The sequence below is a fragment of the Podarcis pityusensis genome, assembly GCF_964106645.2.
Source record: "Podarcis pityusensis genome assembly, chromosome: 3".
NCBI lineage: Eukaryota > Metazoa > Chordata > Lepidosauria > Squamata > Lacertidae > Podarcis > Podarcis pityusensis.
Genome location: NC_138026.1, coordinates 31,649,280 through 31,675,266, shown reverse-complemented (window position 1 = coordinate 31,675,266; position 25,987 = coordinate 31,649,280). Strand labels below are relative to the sequence as shown.

General features: G+C 44.7%; 1 protein-coding gene across 1 annotated transcript in view; it reads left to right on the top strand.

The window, feature by feature from the left end:
* CYRIA (CYFIP related Rac1 interactor A) overlaps nt 1–25,987 on the top strand; it is a 68,139-nt gene that overhangs the window by 4,575 nt on the left and 37,577 nt on the right. Inside the window, 1 exon segment of the mRNA XM_080998058.1 lies at nt 25,808–25,858. The gene's annotated coding sequence lies outside the window, so the exon portion shown is untranslated.

The window sequence follows — 25,987 nt, the reverse complement described above, 5'->3', positions numbered from 1 at the left end:
TTTGTTAGATTTATGTACTGCCTTTCATTGTAAGATTTTAGGGAGGTTTACAGAATAAAAACACAGGATAAAAAGCAGTAAATCATTAAAACAAAACAGCAAAACAATAGCCACTCGCTTCCTAAGGTAAAAGGTAAAGGGACACCTGACCATTAGGTCCAGTCGTGGCCGATTCTGGGGTTGCGATGCTCATCTCGCTTTATTGGCCAAGGGAGCCGACGTACAGCTTCCAGGTCATGTGGCCAGCATGACTAAGCTGCTTCTGGCGAACCAGAGCAGCACACGGAAACGCCGTTTACCTTCCTGCCGGAGCGGTACCTATTTATCTACTTGCACTTTGACATGCTTCGAATTGCTAGGTTGGCAGGAGCAGGGACCGAGCAACAGGAGCTCACCCCATTGTGGGGATTCAAACCGCCGACCTTCTGATTGGCAAGTCCTAGGCTCTGTGGTTTAACCCACAGCGCCACCCGCATCCCTTACTTGCATGTTTAAAAGTCTATAGAATATCAATCAGCCAAAGGCCTGGTTGAAGAGGAATGTTTTCACTTGGCGTCTAAAATATTTATATTCCACTAACGGGGAGCCACTACAGAGAAGGACCGTTCTTGTGTTGCCACCCTCTGGACCTCATGTGAAGGTGGCACACAAAAAAGGGCCTCAGGTGATCAACGCAGAGCCCAGGATGGTTTAGGTGGGGAGAGGCGGTAAAGGCAAAGTAAGCCCTGCAAACCTGCCCATTCCTGCCATAAGTGATAACAGTTCACATTGTGGGAGCTTCTCTATAATATTAGCTCTGTTCTGCTAGTACCCCATATTCCTTTCCTTACATTTATATACAGTGGTGCCTCGCAAGACGAAATTAATCCGTTCCGCGAGTCTCTTCGTCTAGCGGTTTTTTCGTCTTGCGAAGCAACCCTATTAGCGGCTTAGCGGATTAGCGCTATTAGCGGCTATTAAAGGCTTATCGGCTTAGCGGCTTAGCTGCTAAAAGGTTATTAGCGGCTTAGCGGCTTAGAAAAAGGGGGGGGGAGCGAAAAAAAATCTCCAGACTCGCAAGACATTTTCGTCTTGCGAAGCAAGCCCATAGGGAAATTCGTCCTGCGAAGCAACTCAAAAACGGAAAACCCTTTCGTCTAGCGGGTTTTCCGTCTTGCGAGGCATTCGTCTTGCGGGGCACCACTGTATTTTATACTGGACTGTCTTCGTACTTGAAGTTGACTTTTAGCATTTTTTTCCTAATTGCCCAAGTTAGTTTTACGCATCCCACTCCCGTGTTGTTAAGAGAGTGCTTTTCTGTGTCCCCCCCCCATTGTTGTACAGTGAGAATAAGTGTGAGTGCAAAAAATCACCTCTGCATGGAGCCACATGTAAAAAAGGAAAATAACATTTCCTATTTTTGTGTCTCCTTTTTTTGTGTCGCTCCCTACCCCTTTCCCCTTTTTCAGATGCTCCCACCTTCTTCCTCAGAAACAAAAGTTGGTGGTAAACCCCTCCCACCTGCTGCAGAAAAAAAAGCTGTTAATACATTTCACACCAGCGTGTCTCTTTTTACATACACCTTTGGTGTCATAGCAGGAAAAAGACAAACCCCCTCATGAACTTGTTAACCTCATACTCTCCTTCCCTGTGTTACTATGAAATTCCATTTTGTGTTTCCTTTTGTGATGGGCTACACTTGTGTCAGGGACGTGGGTGGCGCTGTGGGTAAAACCTCAGTGCCTAGGACTTGCCGATCGTCAGGTCGGCGGTTCGAATCCCCGCGGCAGGGTGCGCTCCCGTTGCTCGGTCCCAGCGCCTGCCAACCTAGCAGTTCGAAAGCACCCCCGGGTGCAAGTAGATAAATAGGGACCGCTTACTAGCGGGAAGGTAAACGGCGTTTCCGTGTGCTGCGCTGGCTCGCCAGGTGCAGCTTGTCACGCTGGCCACGTGACCCGGAAGTGTCTTCGGACAGCGCTGGCCCCCGGCCTCTTAAGTGAGATGGGCGCACAACCCCAGAGTCGGACACGACTGGCCCGTATGGGCAGGGGTACCTTTACCTTTACCTTTACACTTGTGTCTCTGAAGTATAAAAACAGGTCAGGTCAAAATAAAATTTCTCTCATGTGTTTACCCTGTGATTCTTGTTTAGCTTAAGTAAATCGAGGTTTGTAAACTTGGCCTAACATTAAGAACTGCATCCTCCAAGATTAAAAAGTAATTTTTAGAAAGCCACATTTTCCCTGTTCTTTGGGCTCTGTTTTCACTTTTGTGCATGCATAACATGCACACAGTTTCAGAAATACCCAATTGTTTTGCTCACTTGCACTGCCATTCAGATAATGACAGGCGCGGCTGTCTATGTTAATTGTTGACCATGTGAAAGCAGAGGATAATGGGCACAAACCGCTCCATAGGCAATTGTGGGCAAGTCCTGCCAGTCCTGGTAGTATTCGCTGTATTTTTCATAGAAGCATATAATTTGTAGAGTTGGAAGGTACTCCAAGAGTCATTGAGTCCAAACACCTGTAATGCAGGAATCTCAGCTAAAGCATCCATGACAGGTGTCCATCCAACCTCTGCTTAGAAACCTCCCAGGAAGGAGAGTCCACATCTCCTGAGGGAGAGCGTTCTACTGACCATCAACTCTTATCGTCAGAAAGTTTTTCCTGATGTTTAGTCGGAATCTTCTTTCTTGTAACTTGAAGCCATTGGTTCGAGTGTGACCCTCTGGAGCAGAAGAAAACAAGCTTGCTCCATCTTCCCTGTGACAGCCTTTGAGATATTTGAAGATGGCTATCACCTCTCCTCTCAGTCTCCTCTTTACCAGGCTGAACATAGGAAATTCCCTCAACTGTTCCTATACCAGCTGCACTGGCTCCCGGTGGAGTACAGGATCAGGTTTAAGGTGCTGGTTTAAAGCCCTATACGGCCTAGGACCTTCGTACCTACAGGACTGCCTCTCCTGGTTTGTCCCACGGAGGACCTTACGGTCTTCAAACAAAAGCATCTTGGAGGTCCCGGACCACAAGGAGGTTAGGCTGGCCTCAACCAGAGCCAGGGCTTTTTTGGCTGTGGCCCTGATCTGGTGGAATGCTCTGTCACAAGAGACTAGGGCCCTGCGGGACTTGACATCTTTCTGCAGGGCCTGCAAGACAGAGCTGTTCCACCAGGCCTTTGGCCAAGGCACAGCCTGACCCCCTCCTTTGGTAATCCTCACTGAACTCTGGCCCAATGGTTGCCATTAATTTGATTTGAACTGTATAATGAATTGATTTTAGACTGCTGTATTATTTTGCTGTTGTTAGCCGCTCTGAGCCCGGCTTCGGCTAGGGAGGGCGGGATATAAATAAAATTTATTATTATTATTGCTGTTATTGTTATTGTTATTATTAGGCTTGGTTTCCAGACCCTTGGTCCTCTTGGTCGCCCTCCTCTGCACACGTTCCAGCTTGTCAACCCCCTTCTTAAACTGTGGTGCCCAGAATTGGACACAGCACTCCAAGTGTGGTCTGACCAAGGCAGAATTGAGTTACTTCCCTTGATCTGGACACTAGAATCCTGTTGATGCAGCCTAGAATAGCCTTAGCTTCATTTGCTGTTGCATCACACTGTCAATGTGGTTTACATAATAGGTGTGCTTTAAATATTTGGGCTGAATCTGACTTGCAGTGGCCGTACTCATTTGCAGTTGCTGAGCTGGTACGAAGTCTCTTAGCATCTCTTGTAGGAGAGGACCTCTGCTGTGTGAACTCCGCCCTTGAAGGCTTCTCACACACAGGCAGGCACCATTTGGTCTTTTTAAGCCTTGCCAATGCCTCATTATGACATCATGGCACTGGGTGGGTGCAGCTGGTCACTGAAACCCTGAATATTAAAAACAAAATGATGGAGGGTTTGGTTTTTGACTTCCATGGAACAAATTTATCCTCCAAACTTGTGGTCAGTTGTGTGCAAAAAAAATCCATGTTGTAATTTTTACTGAGACTTTTGCTGCTTTTGCTCCTTCTTTCCCATCTGCCTTTTGTAAATCACATTTCTGTGCCACTTGCTTGACTTTGCCTACTTATGGTAGAATATAAGAATTATTTGGAGCCCTGTTTGAAGAGGCTTACCCAATGGTTATTAGTGCAGTAGCTGAGCCAGGATGGATTGAGGTGTGTTCAGAGGGACAAGATGCACCTAAAACGTGGCTTACCTGCTGCCAGGCTCTGTGCTCAAAATATATTTTCTCCAAATTTGCATGCTTGCAAAACCGTATGTTCTGTTACCCAAATGTTATGCAAAGTGGTTACTAAAAATAAATATTCAGAGAACCAGGCTACACAGTACATAAACGTGGTTTTCCCTGCATCTTAATATTGTGCTTGCTTTTTTTAAGGTGCGGATGAACAACTAGCCTGAGAAGAGTAGCTCTTTTTATCAATCACAATCTGCATTCACATCTAAATATTCAGCTGCCATTGTTGATGCAAATAATGAATAGTTGAAGGCAAGTGATTCTTTTGGAAACTCTGGATGAAAAAAGCACCACCGCAAAAACCAATTCTTCATACTGATACATACTGATAATCAGTTTCCTTTTTCACATCTTTTTGTTTCCCTTGCTTTGGTTTCTCTCTTGCAGGCATTTGCGTGCTTGCCATCTTGCTGATCAAAGTTATCAGTGCCTCTTTTAATGTGACCCAATTTCTTCCATGATTTCCACTCTCTCTGATGAACTTAGGGCCATTACATTAATCATACTTGGTATAACTGTTGGATGTTAAAGGTAAAGGGACCCCTGACCATTAGGTCCAGTTGTGACCGACTCTGGGGTTGCGGTGCTCATCTCGCTTTACTGGCCGAGGGAGCCGGCGTTTGTCCGCAGACAGCTTCCGGGTCATGTGGCCAGCATGACTAAGCCGCTTCTGGCGAACCAGAGCAGCACACGGAAACGCCGTTTACCTTTCCGCCAGAGCGGTACCTATTTATCTACTTGCACTTTGATGTGCTTCCGAACTGCTAGGTTGGCAGAAGCTGGGACTGAGCAACGGGAGCTCACCCTGTCGCGGGGATTCGAACCGCCAAGCTTCTGATTGGCAAGTCCTAGGCTCTGTGGTTTAACCCACAGTGCCACCCGTGTCCCTAACTGTTGGGTGTTGCACCACTCTTATTAATAAGAGTATAGGTTCAAGTGAATTGTGGCCATTGGCCAAATTTGCTGGTGCTGACGGGAGTTGTAGTTCAGCAACATCTGGAGGGTCAAAGCTTCCCCATACCTGTTCTACGGCAAATGTAGAAAGCATATTAAAATGCCTGGGTTACAATTAACTACTGTGTAATGTAAGAATAGGAGGGCAAATCCATGTGTGAATAAAGCTTGAAAGACAAGTTGTAAATCTGGGATGGGCTGTTTTACTTTGTTATAAAATTAAATAGCATTGGGGATCCACCTTTCTTTCAGCTTTTGTGAATCAAAGCAAGTTGCCCTCAGGGTCCAACACAAATGGTGACTTGGAAATAAATAGAGTTTGTTTCTGCATATTTTTTTAATAGCATACTTAAGACTCTAGTCTTTGAATTTGAGGTAGGACAGCTTTTCTGTGAGCTTGTGCAGTGCCACAGTACAGCTGTTGCACCCTTGAACTTTAGACAGTACTGTGCTAGCATAGTAATAATCATTGTGGAACTGAGATGCGGTTTTGATTGTAAGAGGGCAACATCAGCTGATGCCATAAAGGGGAAAAAAGGTTGAATCACAAGACTGCTTTTACCTTGTGGTGGCTGCTTGGAAATGCATCTGGCGGTGGGAATGCTTTTCCAATGTCAATATTGCGATAGGCAACATCACTTTAAACTTTGCATTCTATACGTTTCCAGCAATAATAATAATAATAATAATAATAATAATAATAATAATAATTTATACTCGCCCTCCCCAGCCAAGGCTGGGCTCAGGGCGGCTAACAAGCAATAATAAAAACAAGTTGAATGAATACAACTTAAAAACAAGATTAAAATACAACATTAAAACATTAAAATGCAGCCTCATCACAGGCTATGTGGAGAATGATCTCTGTATAAAAACATGAAGCTGCTCAAAAGTCAGGACACAGATTTTCTTTTTAACACATTTCCCTCCTTTTGCTATGCACATCTTTAGACTGCCTAGCCTAGCATCCATAGCACACTGGTGCTACACTTAAGCAAACTGAGCTCAGATGACTGATGCACCTCTAAGCTTTCCAATGGAAAAGTATTGAGCTGATAAATAGAAGTGAATTCTAGTGAAGTCTTGCCTTCTGCAGCATGTATAGCTTTAGGGCTGTATTGGCTCTCTTGTTTTTCTCTGGAAGCAGGTTGCCTTAGAAATGCTTTAACGATTGGAAATTGCATCAGTTTGAAGTTAATGGTGATGGGTCCATAGCAACACTTACAGGGTCATAGTAATTATTTCCCTGTATTCCTTAATGCAGCGAGTGTTCTAACTAGGTTGTACTCTGCTTACAAGCTAGTATGGAAACTATGATCGTCTCCAGAAAAGTTCATGGCTACAATTTGGAGGCGACAGGGTATGCTGGAACTGTGGCTGATTAAAATCTGAACAGAGTATTGTAAAAATGGCAAAGGTTACAGAGTTCATTCAGTTATGGGATGGCAGGGGGAAAAAATGGTCTGTATGACAATGACATGATTGATAAACTTTAAGAGGAATATATATGGATTAGATATTCACTGTAAAATAAATTCAAAATGGTATCGAGCTGTTATTATGCTTAATGGTTAGATTTATAATCTTAAACAATATTCCCCTTTATTGTATTTACGTTATCGTTGAGGTATATTTTATGGTATGTAGTGCGATTGATTTTAATATATGTGAACATGAAAACAAGATCTCTCTCCCTCCCCCCCCCCCTCTGTGTATGCTAGGCTGTGCTCTAGTTTTGTTTTGAAGTTAACTTTAGTCATGAGAGGTAATCTTTAGAAAACCACAATATTTTCCTTGAGAATTTTCTCAGAGAGTTAACCTGCTTCGCTCAAAGTTCCTTTTTGTTCCAAGCGTGGTGGCTCATGTTAACAAGGTAAAGGGACCCCTGACCATTTGGTCCAGTCGTGACCGACTCTGGGGTTGCGGCGCTCATCTCGCTTTATTGGCCGATGGAGCCGGCGTACAGCTTCAGGGTCATGACTAAGCCGCTTCCGGCGAACCAGATCAGCGCACGGCAACGCCGTTTACCTTCCCGCCGGAGCGGTACCTATTTATCTACTTGCACTTGGACGTGCTTTCCAACTGCTAGGTGGGCAGGAGCTGGGACCGAGCAATGGGAGCTTACTCTGTTGCGGGGATTCGAACTGCTGACCTTCTGATTGGCAAGTCCTAGGCTCTGTGGTTTAACCCACAGTGCCACCCGTGTCTCGTGGCTCATGTTATGGAACCGTAAACCTTTAGGCTTGTTCATTAGTTGGCATCCGTCACTCTCTTGAGACAATGGTGAAATGCTCCATCAGGGTTAAAGTCAAACCACTGGAGAGTTATAGCGCCTGCTGTACCTGTAGAGGCCAGTACAGGAGAGACATGTTTTATTGCAGCTGGGGCAGATGAAGGCATCCGGTTTCTCTGTTACAGACGCACCACGACGTTTCTTCTGTCTGTGCTCCTCCCAGCAGTTATTTCTCCTCTCTGGTGACTGCTGGTACAACCTGACTGTCTCCAGGCACTGCGGTCATCTGCAAGGGATTCCCACATGGTGGGGTTGATGTTGCCAGGCTCCATGTCACATTTGCAGACATCTTTATAGCGCTTTTTAATTGCGGTGTATTTATGTATCATGCTATAAAATCACTTTTCATCCCCCCAAAAGACTACAATAATTTTATACACTGTCTCTATTCATGGAGACTTTTAGGTCATTGGATATTCATGGTACAAGAGTGATCATTAAACATGAGAGAATTGAGAGTCATGCTAGCTACTGCTCCCTTTGCTCTGAAGCATCTGTAACTGTGGTAATTTGTGTGTGTGTGTGTGGGGGGGAAGTCTTCTCACTAATGGACTGGTAAGTACGGACTAATTGTTTTGCCACCGCTTCCATTTTGCCAGCAGTCAAAAATGTAGTCCAGCATGTCAGATTAATCAAAAGCTTTTAAAGAGGGTGGGCAGTGAGGAGAGGGAACCATCTCTCTAATGAATGCTCTGGGTTGTTGCTTGGTTGCTGTTCATTTCTGCGGTTTCTGAGCTTACACTTCACCGAAGCCAACCTCTTCTGACAGGCTCTGTTTTCTAAAACTGGTTGCATGGTCCGTATGGCTGAGTGCTAAGGCCATTTCTAAGGTTCCCTCTATCAAGCATCGTTGATAATGTGAATATACTAAGTGTTCACATCAGGGTTATTTGGAGATTATTTGGAGATTGCAAGGTCACCCACACTCACACCCAGACAAGTCAGCTTAGGGCTTCCACGAAGCCTTGTGGCACTGTTGTTTCTGTAATTGTGAGCACTGTGTAGCTCTGTTTCTCCTATATTTCTACGTTTCTCTGGCTCCAGGTTCTTTCCAAGAGATAAGGCTACCCAAAATGTTGCTGGGGAGCACTGCAAGAGCTGTCAATTTGTTCATTGTTCAACCACAGCAGCAAATGACTTTCTAACATGTTAAAAGCTTAGTTGTGTTTGTGTGTGTGGTTTTGTTTTGTTTTTTAAAAAATTTATGTGTTGCTCTGCTTTAATAAAAATACAAAACCCAGAGCTCTTCAGAACTTCGCAGGCAGAGTTCTAGACAGTCTCATATTTTAAGGACTTATTTGAGGCCTGTAAAGTCTAATTCTGAGAACACAAGCGACCACTGGAAAGGCTATAAAAACGGGCAGTCAAAAATACACACCACTTGCTGCCTCTTGTTTATTTTAAGGTGAGAAAGAACAAGAGAGGAGCCCCTCCTCCCTTCCCTGTAAAGGATTACGGTGGAAAATAAGTGCCTTTTACTTCTCCCACAAAAAGCCCCTGGACCTGTTAGTTTGCAGGATACTAGCAGGATAATCCACAGGTGGGCGGGGCTCACATGCCTGTAAATTTAATCTGCTTTGGCTAAAAGAGAAAAAAGTTACAGTCCTTTTTTTAGATTTCCCATTATAGTGAAAAGGAAGCACATTTTATCCATTTTATACTAAGCAGCTTGGAACCCAGATTACAGATGGAAGTGAAGAAAGCACAGAACAGCTCAGAAACAGATTAGGATTTATTTATTTTTTAATGCACAGATACAAGCCAAATCTTGTAGTTTGAATATCCCAGCAGTACTAATCGTAGTATGCTGAGAGATAGATTGCGGTGGGATTCATCCTTGCTTCAGCATATCGAAACCATGTTTTAATTAGTTCAGAATTCCTCGATTGCTAAAGCTCCCTTTGTACTTTCTGAAGAGTACCTGCGGTTATAGTTCAGCAGCTTTTAATGTCTTGTTGAGTGCTTTCCAGTGAACATCAGTTCAGACCGGCAATGTCTTTGCAAGAATATTTCTCCTTAGAAGCAAGTTTGTGCACCTATTCATGCAGACATGAAAGAGATGGCAATCTGCTAGCAGCAGCAGCCGGTGGGGTTGGACCACAGAACTGGCCTCTCATCAAGCCATATAGGAGTATGATGGCTAGCAAAGTCAGTAAGTAGCAAAGTCTTCATTATGTGGAATGGAAAGGATGTTGAATACGTTAGGCAGACTTCCTTCTTGACGTATCTGCTATATTTTTCACTAAAACCCCCAAATCTATTGTTCAGAGCCAAGTGCAAAAGACATCCAATTAGAATTAAAGAACGGGGTGCCTTGAGGCACATTCAGAACCTAGGAATTTGTTTTCAGATCCAGAACTGAATTGAGCCCACAGGGCCTTTGCACAAAGGTCCTCTTCTGGTTAGCCTTCTTCTTTACAGCAGCCCAATTTAGGTGCAAAAAGGCATTTTGCTGTTGCTAAACAGTTGGGTGTCAAACCCTTGGTCTACCACAAATCACCCAGAGCTCTCCATGCAGAGCCCAGTGTGCCTGTTGCTCACTCCTGGATTAAACAGTGGTGAGAATTTCTGATTTGGGAAGAGCAGAGGCATGATCCCCTAACCCTTGAAAATAACTAAACGTGGTTGGTGAAAAATGAAGTATTTTCTTTTTTGGGGGGGGGGGGCGTTTGAGCATCCTAGGACATACATAGACTGTTACAGCATGGTTCCATTGAGCCATGCTAGCAGCGAAACTGACAAATCTGCAACGTTTTATCCATTGGGAAAGTTTCATTTTATCAAGTGGCTTACAAATTCTACAAACAAACAAGCAACAGCATTGGAAAGCATGGACCATACCAAGCTCAGAAAACTGGATACAAGACTTCCTGCAGTTAGCAGGCAGCAAAAATTCTGCTTCCTAAACATAAAAAGACAACTTCCAGGAGACCTGGGGTGTTGTTGTTTTTTTGGAACTCTTTGCTGAGTAATATCCACAACCAAAAGTTTAATAGCCAAAAGTTTAATATGGATTAATAGCTAACTTGACAAGGGTTTAATTCCCCACCGCCGGGTTGGCATGCCACAGGAAGCTGTGTTCAAGAACTGAATCCTGATTTGTTGAGCCACCCATCATTCTATGAGGATGATATTGGTTGCCACTTTGATAATATTGAATGGTAGCTTCAGTTGCATAGACTCCATGTGTTTATTCCACTTAACAGAAAATCTAAGACTTGTGTCCACTGCAACAGCCATGCAGCTCCACGATTTTGGTGAAGCTGGAACTAAACACAGGGTTAGACACCATACCGTATCAATAACACCTAAATAATGCATCTGTTAAAGGAGTTGCCCTTAGGTTAACTTCCCAGCATTTTGGAGCCTGTGTGAACTGGAAATCCCTTAATACAACATGTTAAAGCAAAAGGTTTTTTTTGTTAATTGAATGCTATTTTAATCCAACATATGCTATCAGCTACAGCTGGGCTCACCAACCTGGTGCCCATGGGCTCTGCTTCTCCCATCACAGCTTCCAGTGGTGCCCCTGGGAAGGTGCGCTGAGCTTTCATTACACACACACATTCTCTAGCCCTTCTACAGAGAAAGTTATGGGCCAAAATGTCCCTTGTAAGCATTATCTGTCAAATGAGAGTTCATTCACACATGCAAGTCATCTCTTGGGATGCTGCAGGGATCTAGTCATGAACATGCGTTCTGTCAATCCACCCATAGTTCTTTGTGTTCACGAGAAGATGACTGCAGGGTCGCGAGAAAGATGACTCGCAACTGTGAATAAAGCTTCCCATCTTGAACACTGTAGGCAGACCTTGCAGCAGCTGCGTTTGGCTCAAGATAGTAAATGTATTCAGTGGTTAAGTCATCCAAATATGAGATGAGGAGGGTAGCACATCCCTGGGTGAATCAGCGCTGAGGACCAGAGAGGGGACTGGTCATCTTGCAGCATCCCAAGCATGTTGTCATTAGGTTGTGAAGCTGCCTTGAGCTTAAAAGGATGGGTCATCATTTAAATTAGCCGGTGACTCAAGTAATAATGTGGGCTTAAATGTTCCCATCCCCTTTCATCTTGCTCAGCATGTTAGCATGTGTAGACATTTAAGCTGGCATTATCGCTGTAGTAAATAGGCTTTTAAACAATTGTGGCCTGTGATACATTGTGAGCAAGACGATCCAGTAGCACTTCTGCCTCTGGGAACGAAGCATTTTAAAATAAGGAGGTGAGAAAATGGCAAGACTCCTGTGACCCCTGCCTCCTTGCTGCAGAGTGAACCGTTTCCCTCCTCTCTTCCCCTCTTTAAGGGCAACCATGCTGGGGCTTTTTTTTTAGCATTGTATATTTTAAGACATGTGCATTTTTACATGTTACCTTTTAAAGAAATGGATTGCTTTTTCAAAGGGATGGATCTTACTTGGGGATGGTTGAGGACCAGAGAGTTGGGGGATGGGGGGGAAGATGAGAAGAAAATCACATCTTTTTGGAGTGAATACATGGTGCAGAACCTTTTGCTCCTTGAGGGCTGAATTTGCTCAGGGAGAAGTGGTTGTGGTCTCCAAATTGATGGTGGGTGTGCATGGATGTAGCCAGGATTTACACTGGGAGAGCAGGACTCCCACCTGTCGTCATCCTCTGCGTAGTTCTGTCTAGCAGATTCGGAATGAAATGTCTCAACAATGGTTATCCGGGGTGGGGTGGGGGAATCTGCCAACATCTTCAGTCATTTGAAAACCAGGAAGGTAAATTAAAAATAAATATGGAAGCTAGGAGCTAAATGGCACCTTAAACCTAGGTTATGGACGCAGCAACATAATGTCTAGGCACACTTTTTTAATAACAAAGCTGAAAATGAATGAACTGCAACTAAAATATTATGTTCATTTTTCACAGGGTCTAGTCCTTCCCCTGCCCTCCCCCCTAATATTCTTAAGAGGGCCCCTTCTCCAGTTTTCGGAGAGTAGCTGGAAGTGGGGAGACAGAAAAAGGTCCTCTTTCCACTCTGAAGTTTTAATCTGAAATCTTAGGTGCAGTACTGGGCTCAGAGTTCACTCTAAGGAAATCCCCTATTGCAAAATGCGCCTGGAACAATGGGAGTTTCGAACACTGCTCAGCTGGCATACCAGATGGAGCTGGTAAACAGCTGCCCTGGACACAGAATTGACCTGCGCCTCCATGGACAGCTGTGAGTCCCAAATGACTTCCTGGCTGTGCACCTAGTCCTTCGGGGGCACAGTTACTCCATTCAGGGGCCCCAACCCCACCAGCCCCCTGTCGCCCCACCCAAAAAAGTACGGTGGTACCTTGGGTTACATACGCTTCAGGTTACAGACTCCGCTAACCCAGAAATAGTACCTCGGGTTAAGAACTTTGCTTCAGGATGAGAACAGAAATCGTGCTCCGGTGGCACGACGGCATCAGGAGGCCTCTGAGCATGTTCCTTTGGTCCTGGGTTTCGTAACATCTGAATTGTATCATGAGTGTCAGCTTGGCTGCAAGAAGCATGGTTAGCAGCCCACTTACCAGACTGCTGTTTTGTGCTGTCATTCTTGCAACAGGTGGAAATTGTGGGTGCAGTGAGTGACATGAAAATTACAGTGCAGACCATGGCATCTTGGCTGTGGGCTTATTGGCAGCTGAGCCAGCAGCGCCATTTTAGCTCTGCGGGGGTGGGAGTGAGACTAACAGGGTGACCCAGATTGGATACTGTCTCCCATCAGTCCATGCCTCCAGTTAAAATGACAAAAGGGTCCGATCTAGGCAGACAGACTGTGTATGTTTTAGGGATTCTTATGGGTTTCATTGAGTCTGTGCAAACCAACCTGATTCACCCTACCTGAACGAATATGCGGATCAAAACATCATGATCCATCAGTTTTTGCAGTTCTGCACATTTACTGTTCTTGGCTTAATAAACGTGCCCAAATGCATATTAAAAGTGCCTTTTTAGGGTAAAAATGTCTACAAATGTGTGCGTCTTGAAGTAAATTTCATATTTCGGTGAAAAAAGACCGGCCCAAAATAATGCACTTTTTCTTCTTCTTTTTTTAAAAGCAAAGTGAATAGAAGCAGAACGGAGCAAACTTGTGAATGAACATGCTTGGATCTGCCACAAACCAGAAATAGACTTATCTGTTCGTCCCTGATGTGTTTTGGCTAACCTAACTACCCACTCACTCTTAACTTCCGGTTTAGTAAGAGTGCTTCTCTTTCTTTGCTGAGTTCTTTGGTTATCAGTTAATGGAGCTAGAATGAAGTTTTATCAAGCCTTCAGATTGGCCCAACCAGGCTTAAAGTTCTTGCCTTCTTCATAGCAAAGCGGCTTTTCTTAAAGGGGGTTCAAGTTATTATTCCGTTTTACTTTCTCAGCCGTGTGCTGCCAGTGGACTAGGCTAGTCCCCTAAATGTTCCCAATAAATTAGGAGCCCGGTGCCTCCTTCCCTAAGCCTAGGAAGCTTCTGCTTGGCTTAGGGAGGGAAGCACGATGCTCATGCGCACAACATCAGGACATTGCGATATCACTGGTGCGATGTTGCCCCCCTCACAATCTGATGACTGTGACCCTAACTGTTTCCCTATGAAGAATTTCACTGCATGCTGCTGGATTCTTCATGATACCATAATGTTCATAAGCTGGCATGGCGTCATGACTACAGTGCTGGACTAAAACTCCTGGGAGGCCAGAGTTTGAAGCTCATTCAGCCATGAAGCTCACTGGGTGACCTTGGGCCAGTCAATATCTCTCAGCCTACCTCACAGGGTTGTTGTAGGGGTTCGTGGAAGAGGCTGTGAGTCCTGGAAGACCTGCTCCCTGCCTTGCAGGTCTTTTTCCACCTTGCCTGGGAGCCCTGACTGACTCCAGCTGCAAAAGCTGAGGCTGCTGAACAGACTTTTGGACTGGGGTGTTGTTGTGGGGTGGTTGCTGCTGCTGCTGTTGGGTTTTTCTTTCTTTTTTTTTGTATCTTTACTATAGATCTTGTTCTGCTTTATGTGGAAATTGTTCAGTTTGGTTGTGCATTTAAAAAAAATATTTATTGCTCACGACTGCTTTTGTTATGCTGCAGTTATGTACCGTATTTTTCCATGTTGCAAGCTGCCTTGAGCATAGTTTGAACTGTGGAAAGGCAGCATACTAATAAAATTATGTGTGTGTATGTATGTATGTATGCACAGGGTGTCCTGCCAGCCTAGCAGTTCGAAAGCACGTCAAAGTGCAAGTAGAAAAATAGGTACCGCTCCAGCGGGAAGGTAAACGGCGTTTCCGTGTGCTGCTCTGGTTCGCCAGAAGCGGCTTAGTCATGCTGGCCACATGACCCAGAAGCTGAACTCTGGCTCCCTCGGCCAATAAAGCAAGATGAGCGCTGCAACCCCAGAGTCAGCCACGACTGGACCTAATGGTCAGGGGTCCCTTTACCTTTATGTACAGGGTGAGTCTTTTCAAGGGCCTCTTTTAAAGGACTCACACTATGAACTGATGCTTTAGAAACCCTATAGAAGAGTCCCTTAAAATAATGCTGGGTTTGGATGCCATAAGCTAAGGTTGCCGTATTTCAAAAGGTAAAAACCAGGATACATTTGTACCTTTGTTCTCGAACAGAATGTGTTCTGGGAGTCCATTCGACTCACAAAACCATTCGAAAACCAAGGCACTGGAAGTTTGGCTTCCAAAAATCATTCGAAAACTGGAACACTTACTTCGATTTGTTCGGGAGCCAAGGTGTTTGAGATCCAAGGTACAACTGTACCCCAAAAGTTGTTAAGCTTTTTATAGGAAGACAGCAAAATTGTTAAGCTTTTTTTAAAGAATAAATTGTTCGGCTGACTTGTCTAAGATCCAAGACAAAGCGCCGCCTTGAACGTCAATTCCATCTTTGAAATGTATGGCAGCCCTACTATAAGCTAATCTAACATGGGTACTTAGGACAGTGTATACCTTTAAAAGTTGTATAGTGGTGCCTCAGGTTACATACGCTTCAGGATACAGACGCTTCAGGTTACAGACTCTGCTAACCCAGAAATATTACCTCGGGTTAAGAACTTTGCTTCAGGATGAGAACAGAAATTGTACTCGGGCAGCGCGGCGGCAGCAGGAGGCCCCATTAGCTAAAGTGGTGCTTCAGGTTAAGAACAGTTTCAGGTTAAGAAAGGTTAAGAACGGACCTCCGGAACGAATTAAGTACTTAACCCGAGGAACCACTGTATAGAAGAGGAATGAGATAAAGAGCCCAGTTGGTAGAGCACAAGCCTCTTAATTTCAGGGTCGTGGGTTCAAGCCCTGCATTGGGCAAAATATTCCGGCTTTGCAGGAAGATGACCCTCATGGTCCCTTCCAATTCTATGTTTCTATGAATTATTTCAGGAGGTGTAGCTTGTATCTTTTGCCACCACTTGAGGACTGGCTTCCAGCCACATATTTGGCTGGTGGCTACAGGTACCTGAGCTGCTCATATCACCTGTTCCCCTGTCAGCTTTACGCAGCGGATGAGCTGGATCAGTCTCTCCTGCCTCTAGGCAGGCTGGCGGCGGCAGCGTTGCAGCGTCCCAACTTATTTTACGCCAAATTAGTGAGAAAGCTATAAGCGTCAAAACTGTGTCCTATTTTTCCACTTGGCTTAGAGAGCCTGCCTCGTCCTTTTCCTCCTTTTGGGTCCCCCTGCACGATGCGGATTTTGAAGCTTGCACCAAAAAGTCTCTTTTGCCACCAATTTAAGCGTTAAGAGCATGCTCCTTCCGACATGGAGAATAGTGAAGTTTTGTGTAAGTCAGCCCTTGACTGAAGCATTGCAGAACACCAACTGCACGAATAAAAACACTGAGTGAATCATTAGTTGAAATTATTCCCCACTTAGCTATTCAGCTGCTGAACAGGCTTGGAGAGTTAGAGGCAGGCCCTCTGAAAAGGTGGCCGTGGAGAACTGCTTAATACCAGAGGATTTGGAGAGGATTCTTACCTTTGGTGAGCAGGGATTACTTTCAAGCAAGAAGGCAGGGGAGCTTTGCAACAACAAAAAAGGGTGTTTCTTTTGTTTTGGACCGCAGGTAGCTAATGTGCTGCACAAACTTGTGTAGGTGGACTTTGAAAGGCAAAGTCACAGCCTTTATGGAAACTCCAGGAGTCGTAGAATCATTGAATGGTTTGTTTAAAGACTCCCTTTCATCTTCAAGTGGCTTTTTGTCATCCATTTTTTTTATAGGGGGGGGGGGGATTGTTTAGTTTTCCATTCCTATGCTGTTTTGTCCATATAGCAGATACTATTAAATGTTCAAGGGACGCGGGTGGTGCTGTGGTCTAAACCACAGAGCCTAGGGCTTGCCAATCGGAAGGACAGCAGTTCGAATCCCTGCGACGGGGTGAGCTCTCGTTGCTCGGTTCCAACTCCTGCCCACCTAGCAGTTCGAAAGCACATCAAAGTGCAGTTAGATAAATAGGTACCACTCCGGCGGGAAAGTAAACGGCGTTTCCGTGCGCTGCTCTGGTTTGCCAGAAGCGGCTTAGTCATGCTGGCCTCATGACCCGGAAGCTGTACGCTGGTTCCCTCGGCCAATGAAGCGAGATGAGCGCTGCAACCCCAGAGTCGTTCGAAACTGGACCTAAGGTCAGGGGTCCCTTTACCTTTACCTTTATTAAATGTTCAGGGTCTCAGCTATACAGCTGCAAATAAAACGTTTAAAGTGTGTTTTAAGTGCAATATACAATCTGACACTAGATGGCAAGCCTTATGGAAAATTCGATGTATTTTTTAAACCCCTTTTTAAAAAAGCATTTTCAGAACGGTTTTTATATGTGTGAAGATTCCACCCAGGTGTTCTTTATACGTTTACATTGATCATTTTTTGGTGATGTAATGCATTGCTATTTTTGTAGGGAAAAAAGGACTGGAACTCACCATGAACGCCTCTCTTGTTGTCTTATAAAGGCAATGGTGCCCACCTGAGAGGTGCCAGGGCTGAGCTCTGGCAAGTTGCGCCTGAAAAAAAGCCCTGCATGTAACTGAGTTGATTAATAAGTATATTTATAGGCTGCCTCAGCTGGATTCCCCCCCCCCCCTTTTTTTAGCTAGGCTACTAGTACAGGGGTCCCTATAGACCAGGGGTTTTTGACCTGAGATGCCCCCTAGGATGGGTTTCAGGGGGTGAACCAGGTGCAAAAAAAATGTAATTCCCTCCCTCATTCAGTTTCCTTCCTGTTGCTTTGAAATGTATATTTGTGAAGGGAGAAAATACTGGGAATGGGGTCCAAAGATTTCAGCAGATTCTCAGAGGGGTTTGTGACCCCCCAAAATGTTAAGAATCACTGTTTTAGAGACATAGGCTATCCTTCCCCATTACCTGTGTGGGGCAGGAGCAGCAGATTCAGTTGCATCAGTGCTATTGGACGGTTTCCAGGGATATCAGACAGGAATTGATATATTGCATGGAGCAGTTCTTCTTTGTCCTTCATCCAGCACCTTTTGTCCTCAAGACAGTCTTGAAGTGCTGCCTCCATTTTACTCTAGGGGGTCTGCAAGCATGCAAGTGTTTGAGACTTAGGGTGGATCTACACACAGGGGGAAAACGCTATAAATAAGTCAGAAATTAGATGGTTATAATGAAAGAAAAAATCCCTACGGAAAATCGCGTATAAAAATTTGCTGCTCTCTGACGCCATCTGGCGTGGCATGTGGATAGTGCTTTCAAATTGCTGTTTTATTCCTAATGTAGTGGAGTCCATAATTTATGACTCAATGGAGAGAAGCGATGGCCAAATCCAGCGACATTTGAAGTGGGTAAAGAAAACTCTTTAGAAATAAATCGTTGCTGTCTGCTCCAAAATGAATGGTCCTTTAGTGCCACCGAACCTTGCGTGATCAAATCCAACATCACAGTATTCAGTCATGAGGCAAATGCAGCAACCTGCAAAGTCGCCGTCTTGCCATCCAATGAACATAATACTTTCAATTCTGTCACGCACCATGCACATTTAAAAATAAATTAAAAGTCCTCCTTGGGTTAACTAGGAGACCAGAAGGAATGGGATCAAGCTACTTATGTGGGTGTGATGTTTGTTTACTCCTTTTGAGTAAATTGTCTTGTACTATGGGCTGCATCGGGATTTTTGCTATCTTTTATTGAGATTAATTTTTCTGCAAGCCAAACCTTGCTTCCCGAATGGCTCTGTTTTGGAACATTTCAGCTCCTGAACGCTGAAAACCTGGAAGTAAATGCTCCGGTTTCCGAACGTTTTTCAGAAGCCAAACATCTGACGTGGCTTCTGCTTGAGTGCAGGAAGTTCTTGCAGCCAATCGGAAGCTGCGCCTCGGTTGCCGAAATTTCGGAAGACGAATGGGCTTCTGGAACAGATTACGTTCAACCACTGAGGTTTGACTGTATATGTAATAAAAGCTGAGGATCATAATAAGATGGTGTGGATTATACATCACAAACTTACCAAGGTCATTCTTACATCATTTTTGTTTTTAATTTCTTTTTTGCGTTTCACTTGTTTTTAATATTTTATTGTTTGTTTTTGTGTTTTTTTAATGTTGTTGTAAACCCACCACAATAGATACCTTTTTGATACAGCAGTACACAAATCTTTTTTAAAAATAAAATAAAATCCCAGCCAGTCTAAAATACATATCCTTGGACAGCTTGGAAGAATGGTAGCTTTTTAGCAAGCTGTCCAGCTATTATCCAGTTGCGCTGAGCTCCTTTTTCTTTTTTAAAAAAGCAGGAAAACAAAATTTAACCAACCAGTAGTAGGAGGCAGATGCTGAAACTTAGGACATATGTAGAAAACCGATGGAAATGTCATATTATGCAAGCATGAGTTTTTTTGTTGCTGCTCTGTGACAGTCGGCAGGGTGGGGGGAAACGAGGCCAGTGATATAAGCAGTGATCATCACATTTGCTCGACAATGAATTTAAAAGAAGGCACATGCATATATCAGCACCGAATGTGTCACTTGTGGGTTGTTTTGTTTTTAAAGAAAACCTCTTTTACGCTTCAGATGATGAATATCGATTTGTAGCTTGCTCACATTTGAGAAGAGAAGCAAAGGAGTTTGCTTTTCGTTTCAGGGTGTGTGTGTGTGTGTGTGTGTGTGTGTGTTTTCACACCGAGGTGCGAAAGGGTGACTTGCATTACAACTTGCCGTGTTTCTAATTCATGCGGCTAAAAGTGAAGTGAGCCTCCAACCGCCCCCCCCAACTGAACTGCACTGGCTTTCTTCTGCTTTTTTTGCCCATAAAAGGAGAAAAGCAGCACCATGTGACTTGCAGAGTGCGTGGAAGAAGAAAAAAAAGTCACAAGATCAAAACCCTGTCTTATTTCAGAAGGCATTGATGCTGGCGTTTAGGAGCTGTTGCTCTTGGTTTTTGTGCTAGTCTCTGAGGGTATGTTGTCACTCGGAGATGTTTTCTCCAGCTTTGTTAGCCTTCCTCACACGGCCTTTCTGTTTCTACCATAAGCGATGGTTTTGCTCTGACTGTTTTGATGTAATATTTTATTGGTACAGTGGCAGAGGGCTCCACTGAATTGCCATAATAACCAACAGTCCTGAGTAACCTTCAGTTCTGGGAAAGGCATCTTGATGAGGAAGCATAATGAAATAATTTCGTGTTTCTGGAATTATTTAAGACCACTGGTGGGTGAGGGTGGGACCCTTTATTTAGCCTGCTTGCATGTGTATTTAAGTCACAGGGGCAAGCTGGCCCAATTTGGTAGGTCTAGTCAGCTAATTTGCAAGCAGGTTTTGTTACTTATCCTGAGTCCAGGCAAATATCTGCTGCATGCAAAAATTAGACCGTGTTCTATGCCGAATCAGACCATTGGTCCATCTAGCTGCCATTGGTTTTAGACAGACATCTCTGGGTTTTAAACCACCCTCTCTGTGTAGATGGCGAGGATTGAACTGAGGCTTTCTGTATGCCACACAGAATCTCTACCACTGAGCTAAAGCCTAGGAGCAGGGTTAGAAACTGAGATATGAAAGCTAGGCGCTAAACAGCACCTTAAACCAAGGTTATGGGCGCAACAACAGAATGTCTTGGTGAGTTTTTTTGTGACAAGAATACAAAGCTGAAAATGAATGAACTACAGCTAAAACCTTATGTTCCTTTTTCACATGCTCTAGTCCTTCCCCTGCCCAGCCCCCTAATATTCTTAAGAGGGTCTCTTCACCAGTCTTCGGAGAGTAGCTGGAAGTGGGGAGGCAGAAAAAGGTGCTCCTTTCCTTCCACCTTGCAGTTTTAATCTGAAATCTTAGGTGAGCTCAGAAACTGCTTGTGCTAATTATGAAATTCCCTGTTGCAAGATGCGCCTAGAACAAGGGGAGTTTCGAATGCTGCCTAGGAGGTGTTCAGATTTAGGGAGTAGTTTAGGGTGCAGGGGGACGAAGCAAAGTCAAACCTTTTCTTTTCTTTTTTACTTGGGAGACGTTCCTCCTGGAATTATGATTGGAATGACTGCTGAGATTGTTTTGGACCACTAGTGAATTACTGTGATAGTGGAGTCGGTAGAGCATGAGACTCTTTAATCTCTGGGTTGTGGGTTGGAGCCACATGTTGGGCAAAAGACTCCTGCATTGCTAGATTACTCTCATGGTTCCTTCCAACGCCACAATTCTGTGATTCTATACTATTGGCAGAAATTCAGGAAGATAATTTCATCTGAGACCTTCGCTTCAAGACATTTCACTTCATTTTTTAAATTTCATGACGACACAGAAACTCCCAAGGAGGTGTCAGTCATTTTTCCAGGTCTTCTACTTTGAAACATTGCTAGGGATCGTCAGCCTATAATGTAGTGGTGGACGGCTTGGCGAGGTTGATGTCAAACACATTGACAGAAACGCCAGATTGGTTCCGCTGATGCATTTGCCCCTCTCCCTCCCAGTAAGCAGCAACTATGCAACAGGCCGGAGGTCAGGTGAGTGGTGGCAGCCTACCATGCCATCTGCTGCTGTGTGTTTGTTGTTTAGTCGTCTAGTCGTGTCCGACTCTTTGTGACCCCATGGACCAGAGCACGCCAGGCACTCCTGTCTTCCACTGCCTCCCACAGTTTGATCAAACTCGTGTTGGTGACTTTGAGACCACTGTCCCACCATCTCGTCCTTTGTCATCCCCTACTCCTTGTGCCCTCCATCTTTCCCAACATCAGGGTCTTTTCCAGGGAGTCTCCTCTTCTCATGAGGTGGCCAAAGTATTGGAGCCTCAGCTTCAGGATCTGTCCTTCCAGTGAGCACTCAGGGCTGATTTCCTTAAGAATGGATAGGTTTGATCTTCTTGCAGTCCATGGGACTCTCAAGAGTCTCCTCCAGCACCATAATTAAAAAGCATCAATTCTTTGGTGTTCAGCCATCTTTATGGTCCAGCTCTCACTTCCATACAAAAACAACAGACTGCTGTGTGTGTGTATGTATTTTTTATTTGTATAATTTATTCGTCGTCAGCTGGGTAGCTCAGTTGCTTAGAGAGAGGTGCTGATAATGCCAAGGTTGCAGGTTCGATCCCCTTATGGGACAGCTGCATGTTCCCTCGTTGCAGGGGGTTGGACTAGATGATCATCAGGGTCCCTTCCAACTCTACTATTCTATGATCCACGTCTGTAGATCTCCCTTCATCCTTCACCATTAATTTTAGGTTGCCTAAAATGAGAGGATAGAATGAGACTGCAGAGTTGTCGGGCAGTATCACTTCTGATTGGAGTTAGTTAATAGTAATAATTTAGAAATCCTGCATGTAGAAAACCAGGACATCAAGGAAAATAGGTTAGTGCAGCTCTAATCCCCTGATGTTCTGGTTTCCTGCACGTAGGGGCTTCATACACAGCACCGAAGAAGCTTGGGAACTGTGATTTACTCCCCACAGAGCTGTGATTCCCAGCACCCTTAACAAAGTGCAGTTTCCAGAATTATTTGGGGAAAGCCAAGTGCTTTCAATCTATGGTATGCAGTCTATGAGTACAGTGGTACCTGGGGTTACATACGCTTCAGGTTACATATGCTTCAGGTTACAGACTCTGCTAACCCAGAAATAATACCTCGGGTTAAGAACTTTGCTTCAGGATGAGAACAGAAATCGTGCTCTGGCGGCGCGGCAGTAGCGGGAGGCCTCAATAGCTAAAGTGGTGCTTCAGGTTAAGAACAGTTTCAGGTTAAGAACGGACCTCCGGAACAAATTAAGTACTTAACCCGAGGTACCACTGTATTTTCTGTGGATTGCCTTCAGGAACGAAAAGTGCCTACTCACCTGCAGTCTGAAGAAGCACGGCTCAGAGTTCTACAGGGTGATCTTGCATAACATTTTGCAAATCACCCAAGTCCCAACACTATAATTGCTAGACCACGTGGGCCTCCAGTGTCAGCTAAAGGTTCCCGGATGCTTCTCCTCTGTGCAGCCAGTGTTGCAATTTCCTCATGAGACGTGAGCAGTGGTCAGTACGTTTGGAAGACCCATTTGCAGGATAATTATTTTCTGCCTTCCACCGTTCAGCATGTCATCATAACAATTAAAGAGTAGAATAGCGGAGGACCGGATTTTTTTAAAAAAGAAAAGTCACTGGAGCCTTTTATCTTGCTGGTCTGTGGTCGATGTTGTTTTTAACCATGCTGTTACGCAGTTCTTCCCACTCCCATGACTTAATTTTTAATGCAAGCTGGAAGACTGATCATATGGCCTTCATTATTTCTTCCTCAGCAGGAAACTTCCAAAGCAAGCAGCTGTGTATTGCCTTAAGTTAAATTGACTGTAAAGTGCGATTGCTCAAACTTGGCATGTGTGATAAGCTTCTCTCCCAGAACATACAGTTGGGCAGTTGAGTTATAGGTACTGAACTAGCTTCCTTAAAAAAAAGAAGTGTGCTTTATCTATGGCTAAAACAATTTTGTTAGATGGCTCCTAAACAGTAACGTATATAATTCTCTTTGCTTTACTGGAATATATTGACTAGGAAACAAAAGCTATGCATCTGAGAGGGGCTGTGCATTTCTCGGCCCCAAGCCTCTCTCTCTCTCTCTCTTATTACACTGCCAAACACTTTTGAAATCCTAGGGAATTTCAAAAGCAATTTGTAATGTGGCATGGGGACCTGCTATTCGTTGAAAAAAGTTTTTTTTAAAAAAGTAAAAATGGCTGGGCATGACTAAAGTACATGTTTGGGTAAAAAGGTAAAGGGACCCCTGACCATTAAGTCCAGTCGTGACTGACTCTGGGGTTGCGGCGCTCATCTCGCTTTATTGGCCGAGGGAGCCGGCGTACAGCTTCCGGGTCATGTGGCCAGCATGACCAAGCTGCTTCTGGCAAACCAGAGCAGTGCATGGAAACGCCGTTTACCTTCCCGCCGGAGCGGTCCCTATTTATCTACTTGCACTTTGACTTGCTTTCGAATTGCTAGGTTGGCAGGAGCAGGGACCGAGCAACGGGAGCTCACCCCATCGTGGGGATTGGAACCGCCGACCTTCTGATCGGCAAGTCCTAGGCTCTGTGGTTTAACCCACAGCGCCACCTGCATCCCACACATCTGTTATGAGGATGGTAAACAAAACTCTAAATGTAGGTGAAGGCTGTATGGACAGAATCGTTCAAAAGCAAGAGCGGCAGGGGGACATGGTATTCCTCCATGAGATGGAAAACAAAGGTCTGTCTTCTTGGCCTGGAAGTAATACATATTCAGCAGGCTGTATGTAGACGATGAAAACGTGAGTCCAAGACTATCTAGGTGGCTTCTGTGAGTGATCTTTGGGAGCTTCCACATGGGAGTTTATTGTAGAATCCATGCTGCTCAGGCCTGCAGCTTTTTCACAGCTTCTCCACGATGTTGTCCTCTTCAGAATGCCGTCCCAGATCTCCCCACCCCAGTTTAATCTGGCTTTATCACTTCTACTTTAAAACAATACATACATCAAAATTTTCCTGCTGCAATGGAAAATCCTGTGTGCCCATGGTGTACGTGCTTCATGCCATGGCTGACCCCAAAGGTCAGATAACTTTCCTCACGAGAAAGCGTCCTTCTGAGGAGAAACCTTTTACTTCATGTTTTTGAACAGATTCAGTTTTCAGAGGCTGTGGACTTCAACGTGGCTGTGTTCAATTTGGGTTTTAAGCCAGGCTGTTTTGCAAAAGAGACAGTATTCAAAAATATCCCGTTTCTGAACCTATTGGGCATGCTTTGGTTCATCCTTGGCTCTTATAGGTGTGGCATTGATGGAGGGGGTGCACCATCTCTCAAGAACAGTGTTTCCCAACCTTGGGTCCCCAGATGTTGTTGGACAACAACTCCCATCATCCCTGAGCTCTGGCCTTGCTAGCTAGGGATGATGGGAGTTGTAGTTCAACAACATATTGGGACCCAAGCTTGAGAAAGGCTGATCAAGAATGTAACCAAGCAGGACAAAGGAGGAACCTGGTTGTTTCAATTCAGCTATGTGGATATGAAAGGTGACAACCCATTTGCGGTCGCAGCTGAAGCACTGGTACCCCTCTAAGGGGGAAGTGGGGCTGCCCGAGGCAGTGGCTTCACCCTGTCTAGTGGCTGGGCCCAGCCGTGCTGAGGTTCCCTGATCAGGATACATATCAATCATTTGAGGAGCAGAGAGGGGGCAGCCATTTCTCCTCAGCTGAGGAAAAGAGGGTGGGCTGTCTGTAACTTGAACCAAGGATTGTAAACTGCCTTGCAGCCTTGTCTTCAAACTGTGGTTTAAAGCTAACTATGAAGAGCATTAATCTTGGTGCAGGTGCAAATGTGTACCACGGTTCATGATGAAAAGAGACACAGCAGACAGTTTGCATGAGAGGGACCCCCAGGGGGCGTTCTGGCCTCTTCGTTAGTCCACCTTTGCATGGAAAAACAGAAACGTCAAACAAACGTTTCTGAGCACAATTCAAAGTGTTGGTGCTGACCTTTAAAGCCCTAAATGGCCTCAGCCCAGTATACCTGAGGGAGTGTCTCCACCCCCATCGTTCAGCCCGGACACTGAGATCCACAGCCGAGGGCCTTCTGGCAGTTCCCTCATTGCGAGAAGTGAGGTTACAGGGAACCAGACAGAGGGCCTTCTTGGTAGTGGCGCCTGCCCTGTGGAACGCTCTCCCATCAGATGTGAGGGAAATAAGCAGCTATCTTATCTTTAAAAGACATCTGAAGGCAGCCCTGTTTAGGGAAGTTTTTAATATTTCATGCTGTATTGTTTTTAACACTTGATTGGGTGCCGCCTAGAGTGGCTGGGGAAACTCAGCCAGATGGGTGGGGTATAAATAATAAATTATTATTATTATAAGTAGTAGTAGTAGTACATGACAGATTATTTGAGCAGCATTCCACTTACAGTGCAATTATTTAATAACAATGTTCTGGATTTAAAATTGGCAGGTTTCACTCTTCGCTTAGATCTCTAGGAGACTTTGGAGAATTCCTGAAGAGGTAAGATCACATCTGTCATCTGTCTATCTGTCTATATCTATCTATCATCTGTCTAATCTATCATCATCTATCTATCTATTTTTGTTGGTTGCTTACTTCAGTACCTAGAAAGCTTTTGACCTCCACCAC